Source organism: Lynx rufus, unplaced genomic scaffold (genome assembly GCF_022079265.1).
Source record: "Lynx rufus isolate CCGP_SWC_20201006 ecotype Redwood Valley unplaced genomic scaffold, mLynRuf1.p SCAF_5, whole genome shotgun sequence".
In the NCBI taxonomy this organism is placed as follows: domain Eukaryota; kingdom Metazoa; phylum Chordata; class Mammalia; order Carnivora; family Felidae; genus Lynx; species Lynx rufus.
In genome coordinates, this window is record NW_025814867.1 from 102,446,922 (window position 1) to 102,462,924 (window position 16,003).

At 39.4% G+C, this 16,003-nt stretch overlaps 1 pseudogene; it reads left to right on the top strand.

The window, feature by feature from the left end:
• The first annotated feature begins 456 nt into the window (after nt 1–456).
• LOC124527236 (tigger transposable element-derived protein 1-like) overlaps nt 457–16,003 on the top strand; it is a 34,457-nt pseudogene continuing 18,910 nt past the window's right edge.

Consider the following 16,003-nt stretch of genomic DNA (forward strand, 5'->3'; position numbering starts at 1 on the left):
TCCTGCCTGCTGGGAAAGATGCAGAGGAAATCAGATTTTTTTTCATTTTTTCCATTCATTAAAACAAGAGTTATTGACCATCTAAGGCATTTCCAGACTTACGAAAATGCTAGAAACACAAAGATGGCAAATCTTTCTGCTGAAAATCTTTCTGCTGGCAAATCTTTCCACTTTCTGCTGGAAAGCAGGTCTCAGTTCAGTGGCAGGATGCAGATATATAAATTAATAAGTATACTACCTCTGGACAAACAGTACAGTTAACGTGTACGAGGATCATGGGATCATGGAGGAGAATTTTATGGAATGAAGGGATAAGCCTTACTAGACTTTGCAGGGAAGATGGAAAACGGAAAGCCAACAGGGAGGAGACAGGAGTTCCAGGACAAAAAACATTCGCAAAGAAAGGGACACAGTCATGAAAGTCAATGGCACAACCAGGGCCTCCAAATACTCAACATGGCTGTGTGGGACGGAGAGGCCAGAAAGAGGCTGGGAAGGTGAGTGGAGCCATTACTTGAAAGATTTGAACAGTAGAATAATATGGGGTTTGGACTGTATTATCTGAGGAAAATAATTTAAAGCAAAGAAGTGACTAGTTCAAACCTTAGTTTGGGTACGATTCTTCTGAAGACTGTGTGGACAATGTTTGGACTGTAAAATAGAAAACAGATTTGGTTAAGGATTTATTACATGAATAGAAACAATGACAGAGGTGAGAAAATAAAAAGAATAAATGTACTTTCAAGGCATTTCAGAGATAAAATCAACAGTTCCTCAAGGCAAAGTGAATATGGGGAGTGAGCAGGAGGCAGAAATCAATAACTCACAGATTTCTAAGACAACTGATTAAGTTGCAACACCATTAACTGAGATAGGAAGAAAAGCATTTCCGGGAAAGGAAGTGGTAAAGAAAAAATAATATGAATTTGGTTAAAAGTTCATCGAGTTTGAAGTACCTAAGACCATCTACCTGCCATTTAAGAGCAGTTGGAATTATAGGTCTGGGGATCTGGAGAATACCAGCTAAGAATATTAACTGTAGCCATCATTCACATAAATATTTCATGATGGAAGCCAGGGGAGTGAATGAAATCATCTAGGAAAATATAAGACAGCAAGAAAAAAAATTTCCAGGGAACCCCAAATGAGCAGCAAGGTGAATGAGGAGTAGGGGGAACTTATTCCATAGTCATAGCCAAGACCAGTGGGGTCATGAGGATATGAGTATTCCATGTCACAAGACCATTCTCCAAGAAGCCAAAAATCCTCCCAAGGAAAAAGGTAAACTGAACAAAAAGCAGGCTGCAGGATGTTATGTTTTCTTTCTTTCTCTAATCGTTTCATCCAAAGAAATTTTAAATGCACATCTATTTTGTTTGTCTTTAAAATACTTATTCTTTGATTCCTTTGTCAAATAGAAACCGCATAGTTCCACGGTACTGATATAAGCCACCATCTAGTGGCCCAATCTGGTATCTGCATGCTTGTGCACTTGGTGAAGGGAACATTTCTCCAGGTAGCTTCCTGGCAGTTGTAAGGATTATGTTCAGGGAAAAGTAGGTATCAGTCTGTAATGGAGAACATGAAGGAGCAGGTTTTCTCTATTTTTTTCTGAGTATGAATTATAGAAAATTATAAACAATTTACATATTTTTAATGTTGTTCCTTTGAGCACTATAGGGAACTATGGAATAAGCCACAGCTTCTGCAGGGTTATCAGGCTTTAGATGATATGGCAATACTTGATTAGACTGATGGAAACATGATCAGTAGCCATAACCAGTTTTTAAAATCCAAAATCTTGGGTGCCTGGGTGGCTCAGTCAGTTAGGTGTTTGACTCTTGATATCGGCTCAGGTTGCAGGTGACAGATTGAGCTCTTCAATGGGCTCCACGTTTCTTTCTCTCTGCCTTTCTCTCCTCTCTCTCTCTCTCAAAAATAAAATAAACTTTAAAAAAATAAAAATAAAAAAATAAAATCCAAAATCTTTATCACATCCTCCAAATCCTTACAGGATCTAGCCCCTGGCCCTCTCCCTCCAGCCTCATCACTTTCCACTTTGATCCTTGATCATTAAAATGCAGCCATGGTAGCCTCCTTGCTATTATTACTTGAAACTAAATTCATTCCTGCCTCAGGGCCTTTGCACTTACTGTTTCAGCTCTTCCACCAATTCTACCACCTTCTCTTTCTCATCTTAGGTCTCTGTTTAAATACTTCATTCTCAGAGAATGACAACTGTAACTCTAAAACCCTCTCTAAAACCCTCTTCCCCCAGTAATTTTATTCTTGGCACTTACCACTATCTGAATTGTATCATCTGACCTATTTGCTCAAAGATAAAATCTTCAAATCTACAATGCGAATTCCATGAGGAAAGGAATTTTATGTTTAATGTTTGCTAGCACCTAGAGGACTGCTATCACATAAAAGATGTTCAACAGTTGAGAACTGAACGAATTAACCCAGAGGGTGCCTGGACAGTGTTTGGGTAAAAGGTGTTGTCGGGCAGATTAAAATCTACATACAATCATATGATGGCAAGATTGAGGCCAAAGATTATGATCTATAAGCAAGAGGGCCCAGCATATTGTGAATAAATCCTGCATAAAGTTTGATAACCAAATGGGACCATAGTAGAGACAGCAGAGACCATGAACTTGAGACTTAATCAACAGTCAGGAATCAGGGTTCAAATAATAGATTGGGGGCGGGGAGGGTTAGCCTAGAGACTCCAAGCTTCATAGATAACAGGTCTTCAACTCCCTAGAAGCAATTTCCTGATCACTCAAAGACCTGGATAATGTTAACAAGGACTTATGGAATACATACTTTTTAAATTCAATAATGTAGAAACATCCTCTGAGATGAGAGGTATGTAGGGCTACTTAAAAATGGGGAGTCCTCCACAGAACAGATGAACATAAGGGAAGGGAAGCAAAAATAATATAAAAACAGGGAGGGGACAAAACATAAGACACTCAAATATGGAGAATAAACAAAGGGTTACTGGAGGGGCTGTGGGGGGGGGGGATGGGCTAAATGGATAAGGGGCATTAAGGAATCTATGAATCTGAAATCTGAAATCATTGTTGCACTATATGCTAACTAATTTGGGTGTAAATAAAAAAAAAGTATTAAAAAAATGGAGAGTCCTCTGGGATACACTGCCATCATATCTGATTCCATATGTCTGTGGAACTCTGCAACTGTATTTTCAATACATCGGGTAAGTCTGATGTGGATACCCTGGAGATATATATTTTTAAAAATATACTTGCTCTTGTCATTTACTATTCACAAAACACTTTTACACATTATCTTCTGTGAGTCTCACCTATAACTCTGCTGAGAAAGAGGCAGAGCCAGTTTTTATTTTCATTTATTATATTTTTTTAAGTTTTTTTTTAATGTTTATTTATTTTTGAGAGAGTGAGAGAGACAAATAGAAACGATACAAAGAGGGCTCTGCGCTGACAGCAAAGAGCCCAATGTGGGGCTCGAACTCAAAGAAAGACCATAACCTGAGCCAAAGTCAGATGCTTTAACCAACTGAGCCACCCAAGTGCCACTCACTTACTATATTTTAAAAGCTTTATTATAGAATACTTCAAATACATGTGGAAAATATCATAATGAACTTCCATGTACCTACCACCCAACTTCAACAGTTATCAACTTAGTCAATTCCTTGTTCCATACAAACATGTACAGTATATTAAGTTCTAATCAAATCTCAGAAATATCTGAGATCAGTGTGGATCAGAGGAGAGATTATAATTTTTGTTTTATTCATAGGATCCTGCCTCACAGAGATGATGATTTGTCTAAGATTATATACCTGGTCTTAGAACTAAGGCCAGAACTTAGTGACTTACAGTGTGACAGTGAGGGAGGGGATGCTAAGTATACTAACAGCTCTATCCTTCACTAAACTTTGAGGCGTATGACAATTCTTTCGTTTTCTTGTGTGTGTGCATGTGTTTTAAAAGATGGTAGGCAGCTATCTCTTCAGAATGACTTCTGCTCAGTCAAACCTGGGGGCCCCTGCAGGTCTTCGATTCTAGTGCAACTAAATGCTATCCCAATCAACACAAACCCCAGTGTGCTTGGAGACCTTATGTTATGAGCAAATGGCTGTGAAGATGCACCAGAGAAAAGCAGTTAGCCAAGGGCAAGTGAGCTGCAGCTGGCCTTACAACCAACTGCACTGTCAAGAAAACAAATGCAATTGAACCACGAGTTCCCATTTGATAGTGTGGCTGGCAAAACAGAGCTCCGCCTTGGGCTATTGAGACAATGACAAATGAAATGTTGGTTGATCCCCCATTTATTTTATCTTTAAAGTGTTTGCCAATACTGGAACAGCCCTGGTTGTTTTGGACTGCCATGCCTCCAGCAGTACTGCAATTCCCTTCACTGTGCTAGGAGTCCCGTATGATCTCAGTTACACTGTTTCCTACCTTTCCCAGTAATGACCCAATTAGGAGACTGTCTAAAAGTGAGTAGGCAAAGATTCAGATTGGCTAAGTTGCAGGTATTACAGTGAATCCATCTGGAAAATATGGCATGGGAGCTCTTAGTGTCCTCCTTAATAAGCACATGGTTAGATTCTGTCAGGGCATTTTTGTAGTTCTAGAATTCCCTTTTTGGTCAGGTCCTCTCAAATGTACAGACGTTTGTAGTGGCCAAAGCAAAGACATATGTGCTCCTTGGTGAAAGTCTTCCCATAAAACAGTCCACAAATGAACACTGTTATGCCAAGAAAAATGAAAGCACTTAGAAGAATATTTAGCACTTCTGATGCAAAGCATTTTGTAATTCTCCATTTGCCAAACCTCTCTTGAGAGGAGGTCAGTAATTTTCTCATTATCCTGCTAAGGAAAATAAGTCGGCTGTTCTTCCCAAAGTAACACATGGTCAATCAATATCTGGAATTAGAACACAACCATTCTCCATCCAGGGATCATGCTCAGCCAACAAAACATTTGGGTGTAAGAGTATTGTAAGCTTTGGAGGCAACCAAAACGATGAAATCATTCCCTGATGACAGGATATGCATAATATGTGTAAAGTCAAGATAAGACAGGAATTCTCCACCACATTTTAAGCCAGACATTTGTTCATTTGAGCTATATAGGGTTCTTAATAATCATTAATTGAAGGAAATGAAGTGTACTATGTAAAAGAGAGGGGAAAAGAGACTAGAAAATATTATGTCAGAAATTTCAAAGTAAAAATAGATTCTGAAATACATAAAATTAGTTTAGTCATTCTTTAACAGCTCTCCCTGTCTTAGAAAATAGAGGTTTCAGAATACCTTGTACAAAAACATCTTACTAAAATATGACAATAAATGTCATACCATAAATTTAGTCTCCAAAGAGAATATATCAAATAAATAAAAGCATGCTATTTTGTTGCTCTGATTCAGAATATCAAGATTGTCAAGATATTAAGTCAGAGATATGAAAAAGATTTCTATTCTTATTTGCCATTCAGGTTAAGAAAAATACATATATACCCCTACAACCATCACCACCACCACACACACACACACACACACACACACACACACACACACTAAACAATAACTTTAGAATCATTCCTGACATCACCACACTGTTACCCTTGAATGAGTCTGTATCCTTTCTTTGCCTTGTGTGTTGTCAATCTAATGGATTTCTGCTGTAATTTCACCCATTAAAATCTTATCTTCTATGCAATTTTTAATATTTCATATGCATTTTTATTAGAAACTAACTGAATACTAAACAAAAAATCCAAAAAATAATATTCCAAAAACAATCATACTCTCTTCCTTTTAGCCTAAAAAAAAGTCAAGTCCTCCAAACCCAAATCATACACATTAAATATGCACAGCTTCTTGTACATAAAGTAATTTAAAAATATTTAAACATCATACACAGTTCAAAAATAAATTTAAAAAGTTTTAAAAATCACGTGGCCTCTCTTAGTTGCAGGGTGTGGTAGGACGAAGGTTTATTTCATGCGAACCCTCTAATAACTTCTGGTGTTATTCTAAAACAAACTCATATCACCTAATTCATCATTTTCAAAAGATTCATATTATTTTTAGAAATTACCAAGCTGATTTTGGTGGGGGGGATCTTTTCAGTTATTTGGGGTTGAGAGATAATCTGTGTCTTACTTAATATTTCTTGATGCATAATAACTGGCCCCAATTTAAACTGGTTATCTCAACAGTATCTAGGTCATCTCATGAGCAATTAACTTAGACCACTCCCTATCAAAAAAAAAATAAAAAATCTTGGTTAATGGTTTCCGTCTTAGTAGCCGGGAGTCTCACATCCAGGAATGATCTGTGAGTAGCAAAAATAAGAGATGATTTTTTTTTTTTTTGCCTCTGAAAACTAAGCACTGTCTCCTTAGATATTTGCTCTCTGCTTGCTTAAAGAAGGTGGCTCCATGCATGCTAAACTAAGTGCCATTCTTCTAGATTCTAGAAGACTTAGTTGACATGATCAGGTATGCAAATAAATCCTGGCTCTGCAGCTGCTTTCCTCATTTTTACTAATCTCAATAGAGATTGACTCTGAGGCCTCAGCACCAAACAAGAGGCAATCCAAAGACTGCTGAGGAATTATTTCACAAGGCATATATTCTACAAATATAGGCTGATAATTGCATTCCCTTTGTAAATACACCCGCAAAGTGGCTAGATGTTGTCTGCCGATTTTCTTTTTTCTTTCAATATGGTCTGTGAAGTTGTTTGATGACAGGGAAATTGCTACGGGAGATTCTAAATCTGTCCCTAGGTATCAATGATGGGTTATAAACACATGAATCACAGGCCCTACTGCTTAAAAACATGTATGAAATAAACTGTCTATATTCAGTTATCTCTGCTCTAAATTTACCTAGAGTGAAATCCTCACAACATGGAGAGATCGGGCAGTTCAGAATTTACCCTCCAAAGTGAATATACCAAATTAATAAGAGCTCACTTTGTTCCTTTACGCTGACCTAGAATAGCAAAATTTGTAAGACATGAAGTTAATACAAGGAAGTAAATGAAAAATCCTTCTCTTTTTATTTACCATTTTGTTTCAGAGCAACATACAGGAGTTAAGCAGTCTCTTTGGGGCTGAGCGCTAAATAAACACAGCACTTTGTCGTATGCAGTGCCTGCCTAGGCCATGGGCCAAATCACGTTCTCTGAAAATAACTCCCATGAATACAGTGAGGTAGGCTCCTGGCAGCTCTGTTTTACCACATGACCCTGATGTCTCTCATTCCTGCCCATAGCTATCTGGGACAAAGGTGGACATCGATTCAAACTGCTCAGCTTCTCTCTCCTGAGATTCCTGATTTGGCCAATGAGGAAGCCACCCACAGTTCATGGAACTATAACATAGAAACATGTGAGCTGTGAGATGACCTATTTTGCCATGTGATGGACAAGGAGAGACCAGAGCACAAGTAAAGAGAGAAGCAGTCAAAACCCAGAGCTCTGCACTGATCCTGATGGCTTTCCTTTTCCTGCCTCCTGGCTTCTGAAGTCTGGCTTCATACCTGCCTTTAATTTTCATGCATTATCCCCGCTTTCTTATAATAACCCTCATTTTTTTTTTCTTAATCTAGCTTCAGTTGGTTTCTGATACCCTTACCTATCACAAAGGAGGTCAATGTATATTAAAAAGAAAAAAGTCCTTAAATACATATAAACCACACGGAATTGAACTAGGCCACCTTCACTAAGCCACATCATTTGGGAATTGCAGATTCCTCCTTTATCTCCACCCACAATACTTTTTCACTTTCAGGCAATCCTTAGTTCCCATTTTATATTACAGGGAATAAATTAGGAAATTCGTATTAGATTCTCAGTACTTCACTGTGCATAGAAGAACAGAGTTGGCCTATCTTATTCTTCATGAGGGACGAAGTAAACACAAAGATTTCTATTAGCTGATGAACCTGCTTTGTGTTTATGCTTTCTCTCCCTGTTTTTATTATTTTTCTCAGTCCTTAAATGCTCACTAGAACTCCCACATTGCACATTGATTTGGAGAGAAAGCTTGTTATAGGATGCATTACTATTTTTTCTTAAGTCTAAACAAATAAATTGACCTTCACAATAGGAGATTTTAAAAACCTTTTCTTTCCTTTGGAACATATCTGCATATCTGTACCATGCTGGCACTCAGTAAATGTTAAAAATCTATCATAGATATTATACTACAGTAATGCTCATTAATAAAAATAAAATCTGAATCAAGAGAAGCAAAAGTGAGATGGCAGAGCTGACCCAAGGGCCCTGGTCCGGTCAGTATCTTGCTCTCCCGACACCTAGGCCAGTGCCTTCTTGTTACCCTCAGGGTGCTGCACTCAGTCTCCTGGAATATGTATTAACACTGCAGCTTCCAGAAAGGCTTCTTCCTGCCCCCTCTCCCATTAAATCTTGCAGTTTCTCAGTTCTAACTATTTTTATTGTTATGCCCCACTTAGCCCACCAATGATTTAAGGACACTTATGAAAGTGTGTTTATAAAACATATTTTTAAATTAATTGTTAGATCCAAGAAAATACACTTAACTGCAAGAATTACACCTCTCCTGCAATTTCCCCATAGACCAAGGAGAAAGACAGCAACTTTTCTAAAATATCTCATCAGATCTTTAAAAGCAGCTATACAAACCTTCAAATGAAAGAGAACAAAAATGTCTCTTTTAAGCTCTGTGTTATTTTGGGCCTTTATTACTTGAAGCTTAACTTATCTCTCCCAATATCAGAGGCTGGTCTCTCACAAGATCCATCTTCTATTCCTCTGCAACACATTTATCCAAATCTGAGCCATCCAATCCGGTACAATGTCATGGAACCTCTACCATGGCAACCCAGGCTGGACACTCGTATAGTTCGGTGGATGTGGTCTTTCCAAGTCTGGTTCCTTCTGAGTACAATCTGATGCTCTGATGCTATATTCTTCTGATATCTAATAAATAAGGGTTAGAACACACACATATACAAACACATGGTCTTCCCCCAAAAAAGTCAGAATTCAATCTAAACTGAAATCAACAAATATTTATTGAATAGTTTTTATGTGGCAAGCACTGCCCAAACACACTTTATTCATCTTTTCCATTATTCTGTACACTCATCTTTTCAGATTGGTACTATTTTCTTATTGTCCTCCATAGATGACCTACATTCCCAGGGTCATCTCATTGTCCACAATGGCAACTAGAAACTTTGATAATACATTTATATCCTAACAGACAGGAGAAGCAACAAACAAGAGCGTACCCACTTCCTTATGAAGTGCATGTAAGATGCATGCACTACTGCTCACATCACATGGGTATACTCACAGCAAGGAAATCTGGGAAAGTGATCTTTATTATAGGCAGATATATATTTCTCTAACTACCAAAGATTCTACTACTGAGGAACAAGACGAAACAAAGAGCAGATAACTAGCAGTCTTTGCAATGGGAGTCATGTCTCAAAATTGATCCTGATGAGGAAATGATGCGGAAAAGCAACTAACACCTGAATGACTCAGAGGATGATGGAAATACTTCTCCCTTTACTGGTACATACATTAAGATGGCAAACCTGGACATGACTAAGAGGAGCCTGATGCTTGCGTTACACACGCATAGAAGGCAAAGGCTTACAAGAAAGTTATAAGGGAAAAAAGCAGCCTAAAGTTTCCATCACTACTCAACGAGTCATACCTATGGTTCCCCTTTCTCATAAGGACACAAAAAGTTTATCTAAGTGAACCAAGTTGTTTCCTGTTGCTGAGGCTTGGGACATAAGAACAAATCTCCTGGTGGACCCTGATACAGGAGACACTGAGACATGTGACATAAGTCCTTCCCAGTCTACACAATTGTCAGTGGAAGGAAATTATGTTAACTGTATTTAGCTAAAGGTATAAATAAAGGGTAACCTATCTTAATGTATTATAATCTCCCCAAATATTTATATGTTGAGAGATAAATGTGGTATTACATCTAATAGGAAGATATTTTTCATATGTGATACAACAAAAGAGTTCCCTGGGTGCTCTTCAAATTATACCCTTTGTGATGCACATCAAGTCATTAAAGTCACTATAGATCCAGAACAAGAACTTCCTCCTCATATTCTTACTGTCAACTGAAATGATACCCACCCTTAAAGATCCAGTTCAAGTTTCACCTCCCCCAAAGCCTTATTTGACTTCATTAGCTCTCATTTATCTTCCTCTTCTCTGAAATTCCCATTATACTTAACAGCCTGTGTCAGCTAATTTAACAGTTAATTATATGTTGCCTGCTAATGTTTCATGTGTGCTAAGATCCTAGAGGACATAGGTGTCTTGTGTTTCTCTGCAAACCCCCATGGCCTCTAGAGTATTGAGTACTAATAAATATGTGTTGTATATTTTATTTGCCTTTTGTTTAGAGCCTAGAATAGTTATCGAAGTGATGTGTACCTAAACCTAGTTAGGGTGGGTTCACCTGCTGAGTATCATGGAAAGAGGGAGGTAGGATCGCCAGGAAGTGGAAAAAAAAAGTGTGTGTGTGTGTGTGCACATGTGTGCATTCACATGCACGTTCCCTTTAATATGAATAATAAATAGCAAAAGACTCAGCTAAAGATTATTACTGGCATTGTGTGTGTATGTACACATTTAGAATATGCACAGTTTGAACAAGTGACCATTTATGTTTTATAATTTGGAAGGTACTTCTTAGCTGCTATGAAAAAACAAAACAAAATTCCAGTCCCATTAGGCTTAAAGTTTCATCATTAGCATCACAAAGTTTGAATAAGAAAGCAAGAACAGGTTACTTGGGGGAAGATGGCGGCGTAGGAGGATGCTGGGCTCACTGTGTCCTATGGATCACTTAGATTCCACCCACACCTGCCTAAATAACCCAGAAAACCACGAGAAGACTAGCAGAATGGACTCTCTGGAGCCAAGCATAGACAAGAGGCCCACGGAAGAGGGTAGGAAGCACAGAGAGGCGGTGCACGCTACAGGGACTGGCGGGAGGGAGCCGGGGTGGAGGGGCAGCCTGCCGGCCACGCAGAGCCCCGAGTCTGGCTTGCAAAAGCAGAGGGCCGGACTGAGTGTGTTCTGACAGCAAGCGGGACTAAACATCTGGGAGGTTATAAATTAACAGCTCTGCTCGGAGAACAGGAGGGCTGGAGGACAACGGGAGGGAGAGTTGTTGAGCCCTGGACGACAGAGCTCAGCTTGGCTGGGGAACAAAGGTGCTCGCCAGCGCCATCTCCCTCACCCATCCCCCAGACAAAATCCCAGAGGGAACCAGTTCCTGTCAGGGAACATGCTTGCGCTGTGCAAACACCCAACGCTGCGCTTCTGCGGATCCATCCCTCCAGTGGGTCTGACTCCCTCCCGGCCCCTCCTAAAGTGGATCTCCAAAGGAAAAGCAAGCTGAGCCTACCCCTCCCACCCCTGTGCACCTTGCCCATCCACCCCAGCTAATACACCAGATCCCCAGCACCACAAGCCTGGCAGTGTGCAAGTAGCCCAGATGGGCCACGCCACCCCACAGTGAATCCCGCCCCTAGGAGAGGGAAAGAGAAGGCACACACTGGTCTGACTGTGGCCCCAGCAGTGGGCTGGGGGCAGACATCAGGTCTGACTGTGGCCCCGCCCACCAATGCAAGTTATTCAAGATAGCACAGGGGATGTGCCCCGCAGTCCCACACCACTCCAGGGACTATCCAAAATGACGAAACAGAAGAATTCCCCTCAAAAAAAAGTCCAGGAAATAACGACAGCTAACGACCTGATCAAAAATGATTTAAACAATATAACAGAAAGGGAATTTAGAATCATAGTCATAAAATTAATCGCTGGGCTTCAAAACAGTACAAAGGACAGCAGAGAATCTATTGCTACAGAGATCAAGGGACTAAGGAACAGCCAGGAGGAGCTAAAAAATGCTATTAATGAGCTGCAAAATAAAATGGAGATGACCACGGCTCGGATTGAAGAGGCAGAGAATAGGTGAACTAGAAGATAAAATTATGGAAAAAGAAGAAGCTGAGAAAAAGAGAGATAAAAAAAATCCAGGAGTATGAGGGGAAAATTAGAGAACTAAGTGATGCACTAAAGAGAAATAATCTACGCGTAATTGGTATTCCAGAGGAGGAAGAGAGAGGGAAAGGTGCTGAAGGTATACTTGAAGAAATAATAGCTGAGAACTTCCCTGATCTGGGGAAGGAAAAAGGCATTGAAACCAAGAGGCACAGAGAACCCCCTTTAGACGTAACTTGAATCGATCTTCTGCATGACATATCAGAGTGAAACTGGCAAAATACAAGGATAAAGAGAAAATTCTGAAAGCAGCTAGGGATAAAAGTGCTCTAACATATAAAGGGAGACTTGTAAGACTCGTGACCCATCTCTCTACTGAAACTTGGCAGGCCAGAAAGGAATGGCAGGAGATCTTCAATGTGATGAACAGAAAAAATATGCAGCCGAGAATCCTTTATCCAGAAGTCTGTCATTTAGAATAGAAGGAGAGATAAAGGTCTTCCCAAACAAACAAAAACTGAAGGAATTCGTCACCACTAAACCAGCCCTACAAGAGATCCTAAGGGGGATCCTGTGAGACAAAGTACCAGAGACATCGCTACAAGCATGAAACCTATGTACATCACAATGACTCTAAACCCGTATCTTTCTATAATAACACTGAATGTAAATGGACTAAATGTGCCAACCAAAAGATATAGGGTATCAGAATGGATAAAAAAAAACAAGACCCATCTATTTGCTGTCTACAAGAGACTCATTTTAGACCTGAGGACACCTTCAGATTGAGAGTGAGGGGATGGAGAACTATTTATCATGCCACTGGAAGTCAAAAGAAAGCTGGAGTAGCCATACTTATATCAGACAAACTAGACTTTAAATTAAAGGCTGTAACAAGAGATGAAGAAGGGCATTATATAATAATTACAGGCTCTATCCATCAGGGAGAGCTAACAATTATAAATGTCTATGCGCCGAATACCGGAGCCCCCAAATATATAAAACAATTACTAACAAATATAAGCAACCTATTGATAAGAATGTGGTAATTGCAGGGGACTTTAACACTCCACTTACAGCAATGGAAAGATCATCTAGACACACGGTCAATAAAGAAACAAGGGCCCTTTCTTAATAAAAACCCTTGAGAAAGTCGGGATAGAAGGAACATACTTAAAGATCATAAAAGCCATTTATGAAAAGCCCACAGCTAACATCATCCTCAACGGGGAAAAACTGAGAGCTTTTTCCCTGAGATCAGGAACACGACAGGGATGCCCACTCTCACCGTTGTTGTTTAACATAGTGCTGGAAGTTCTAGCATCAGCGATCAGACAACAAAAGGAAATCAAAGGCATCAAAATTGGCAAAGATGAAGTCAAGCTTTCGCTTTTTGCAGATGACATGATATTATACATGGAAAATCCGATAGACTCCACCAAAAGTCTGCTAGAACTGATACATGAATTCAGCAAAGTTGCAGGATACAAAATCAATGTACAGAAATCAGTTGCATTCTTATACACTAACAATGAAGCAACAGAAAGACAAATAAAGAAACTGATCCCATTCACAATTGCACCAAGAAGCATAAAATACCTAGGAATAAATCTAACCAAAGATGTAAAGGATCTGTATGCTGAAAACTATAGAAAGCTTATGAAGGTAATTGAAGAAGATTTAAAGAAATGGAAAAACATTCCATGCTCATGGATTTGAAGAATAAATATTGTCAAAATGTCAATACTACCCAAAGCTATCTACACATTCAATGCAATCCCAATCAAAATTGCACCAGCATTCTTCTCGAAACTAGAACAAGCAATCCTAAAATTCATATGGAACCACAAAAGGCCCCGAATAGCCAAAGGAATTTTGAAGAAGAAGACCAAAGCAGGAGGCATCACAATCCCAGACTTCAGCCTCTACTACAAAGCTGTCATCATCAAGACAGCATGGTATTGGCACAAAAACAGACACACAGACCAATGGAATAGAATAGAAACCCCAGAACTAGACCCACAAACATATGGCCAACTCATCTTTGACAAAGCAGGAAAGAACATCCAATGGAAAAAAGACAGCCTCTTTAACAAATGGTGCTGGGAGAACTGGACAGCAACATGCAGAAGGTTGAAACTAGACCACTTTCTCACACCATTTACAAAAATAAACTCAAAATGGATAAAGGACCTAAATGTGAGACAGGAAACCATCAGAACCTTAGAGGAGAAAGCAGGAAAAGACCTCTCTGACCTCAGCCGTAGCAATCTCTTACTCGACACATCCCCAAAGGCAAGGGAATTAAAAGCAAAAGTGAATTACTGGGACCTTATGAAGATAAAAAGCTTCTGCACAGCAAAGGAAACAACCAACAAAACTAAAAGGCAACCAACGGAATGGGAAAAGATATTTGCAAATGACATATCGGACAAAGGGCTAGTATCTAAAATCTATAAAGAGCTCACCAAACTCCACACCCGAAAAACAAATAACCCAGTGAAGAAATGGGCAGAAAACATGAATAGACACTTCTCTAAAGAAGACATCCAGATGGCCAACAGGCACATGAAAAGATGTTCAGCGTCGCTCCTTATCAGGGAAATACAAATCAAAACCACACTCAGGTATCACCTCACGCCAGTCAGAGTGGCCAAAATGAACAAATCAGGAGACTATAGATGCTGGAGAGGATGTGGAGAAACGGGAACCCTCTTGCACTGTTGGTGGGAATGCAAATTGGTGCAGCCGCTCTGGAAAGCAGTGTGGAGGTTCCTCAGAAAATTAAAAATAGACCTACCCTATGACCCAGCAATAGCACTGCTAGGAATCTACCCAAGGGATACAGGAGTACTGATGCATAGGGGCACTTGTACCCCAATGTTCATAGCAGCACTCTCAACAATAGCCAAATTATGGAAAGAGCCTAAATGTCCATCAACTGATGAATGGATAAAGAAATTGTGGTTTATATACACAATGGAATACTACGTGGCAATGAGAAAAAATGAAATATGGCCTTTTGTAGCAACGTGGATGGAACTGGAGAGTGTGATGCTAAGTGAAATAAGCCATACAGAGAAAGACAGATACCATATGGTTTCACTCTTATGTGGATCCTGAGAAACTTAACAGGAACCCATGGGGGAGGGGAAGGTAAAAAAAAAAAAAAAGGACGTTAGAGTGGGAGAGAGCCAAAGCATAAGAGACTGTTAAAAACTGAGAACAAACTGAGGGTTGATGGGGGGTGGGAGGGAGGGGAGGGTGGGTGATGGGTATTGAGGAGGGCACCTTTTGGGATGAGCACTGGGTGTTGTATGGAAACCAATTTGTCAATAAACTTCATATAAAAAAATAAATAAATAAATGAGTAAACTTAAAAAAAAAAAAAAAAAAAAAAAAAAAAAAAAAAAAAAAAAAGAAACAAGGGCCCTGAATGACACATTGGATCAGATGGACTTGGCAGATATATTTAGAACTCTGCATCCCAAAGCAACAGAATATACATTCTTCTCGAGTGCACATGGAACATTCTCCAAGATAGATCACATACTGGGTCACAAAACAGCCCTTCATAAGTATACAAGAGTTGAAATCATACCATGCATACTTTCAGACCACAATGCTATGAAGCTTGAAATCAACCACAGGAAAAAGTCTGGAAAACCTCCAAAAGCATGGAGGTTAAAGAACACCCTAGTAAAGAATGAATTGGCCAACCAGGCAATTAGAGAAGAAATTAAAAAATATATGGAAACAAATGAAAATGAAAATACAACAATCCAAACGCTTTGGGATGCAGCAAAGGGAGTCCTAAGAGGAAAATACATTGCAATCCAGGCCTATCTCAAGAAACAAGAAAAATCCCAAATACAAAACCTAACAACACACCTAAAAGAAACAGAAGCAGAACAAAGCAGAAGCAAAGACAGCCTAAACCCAGCAGAACAA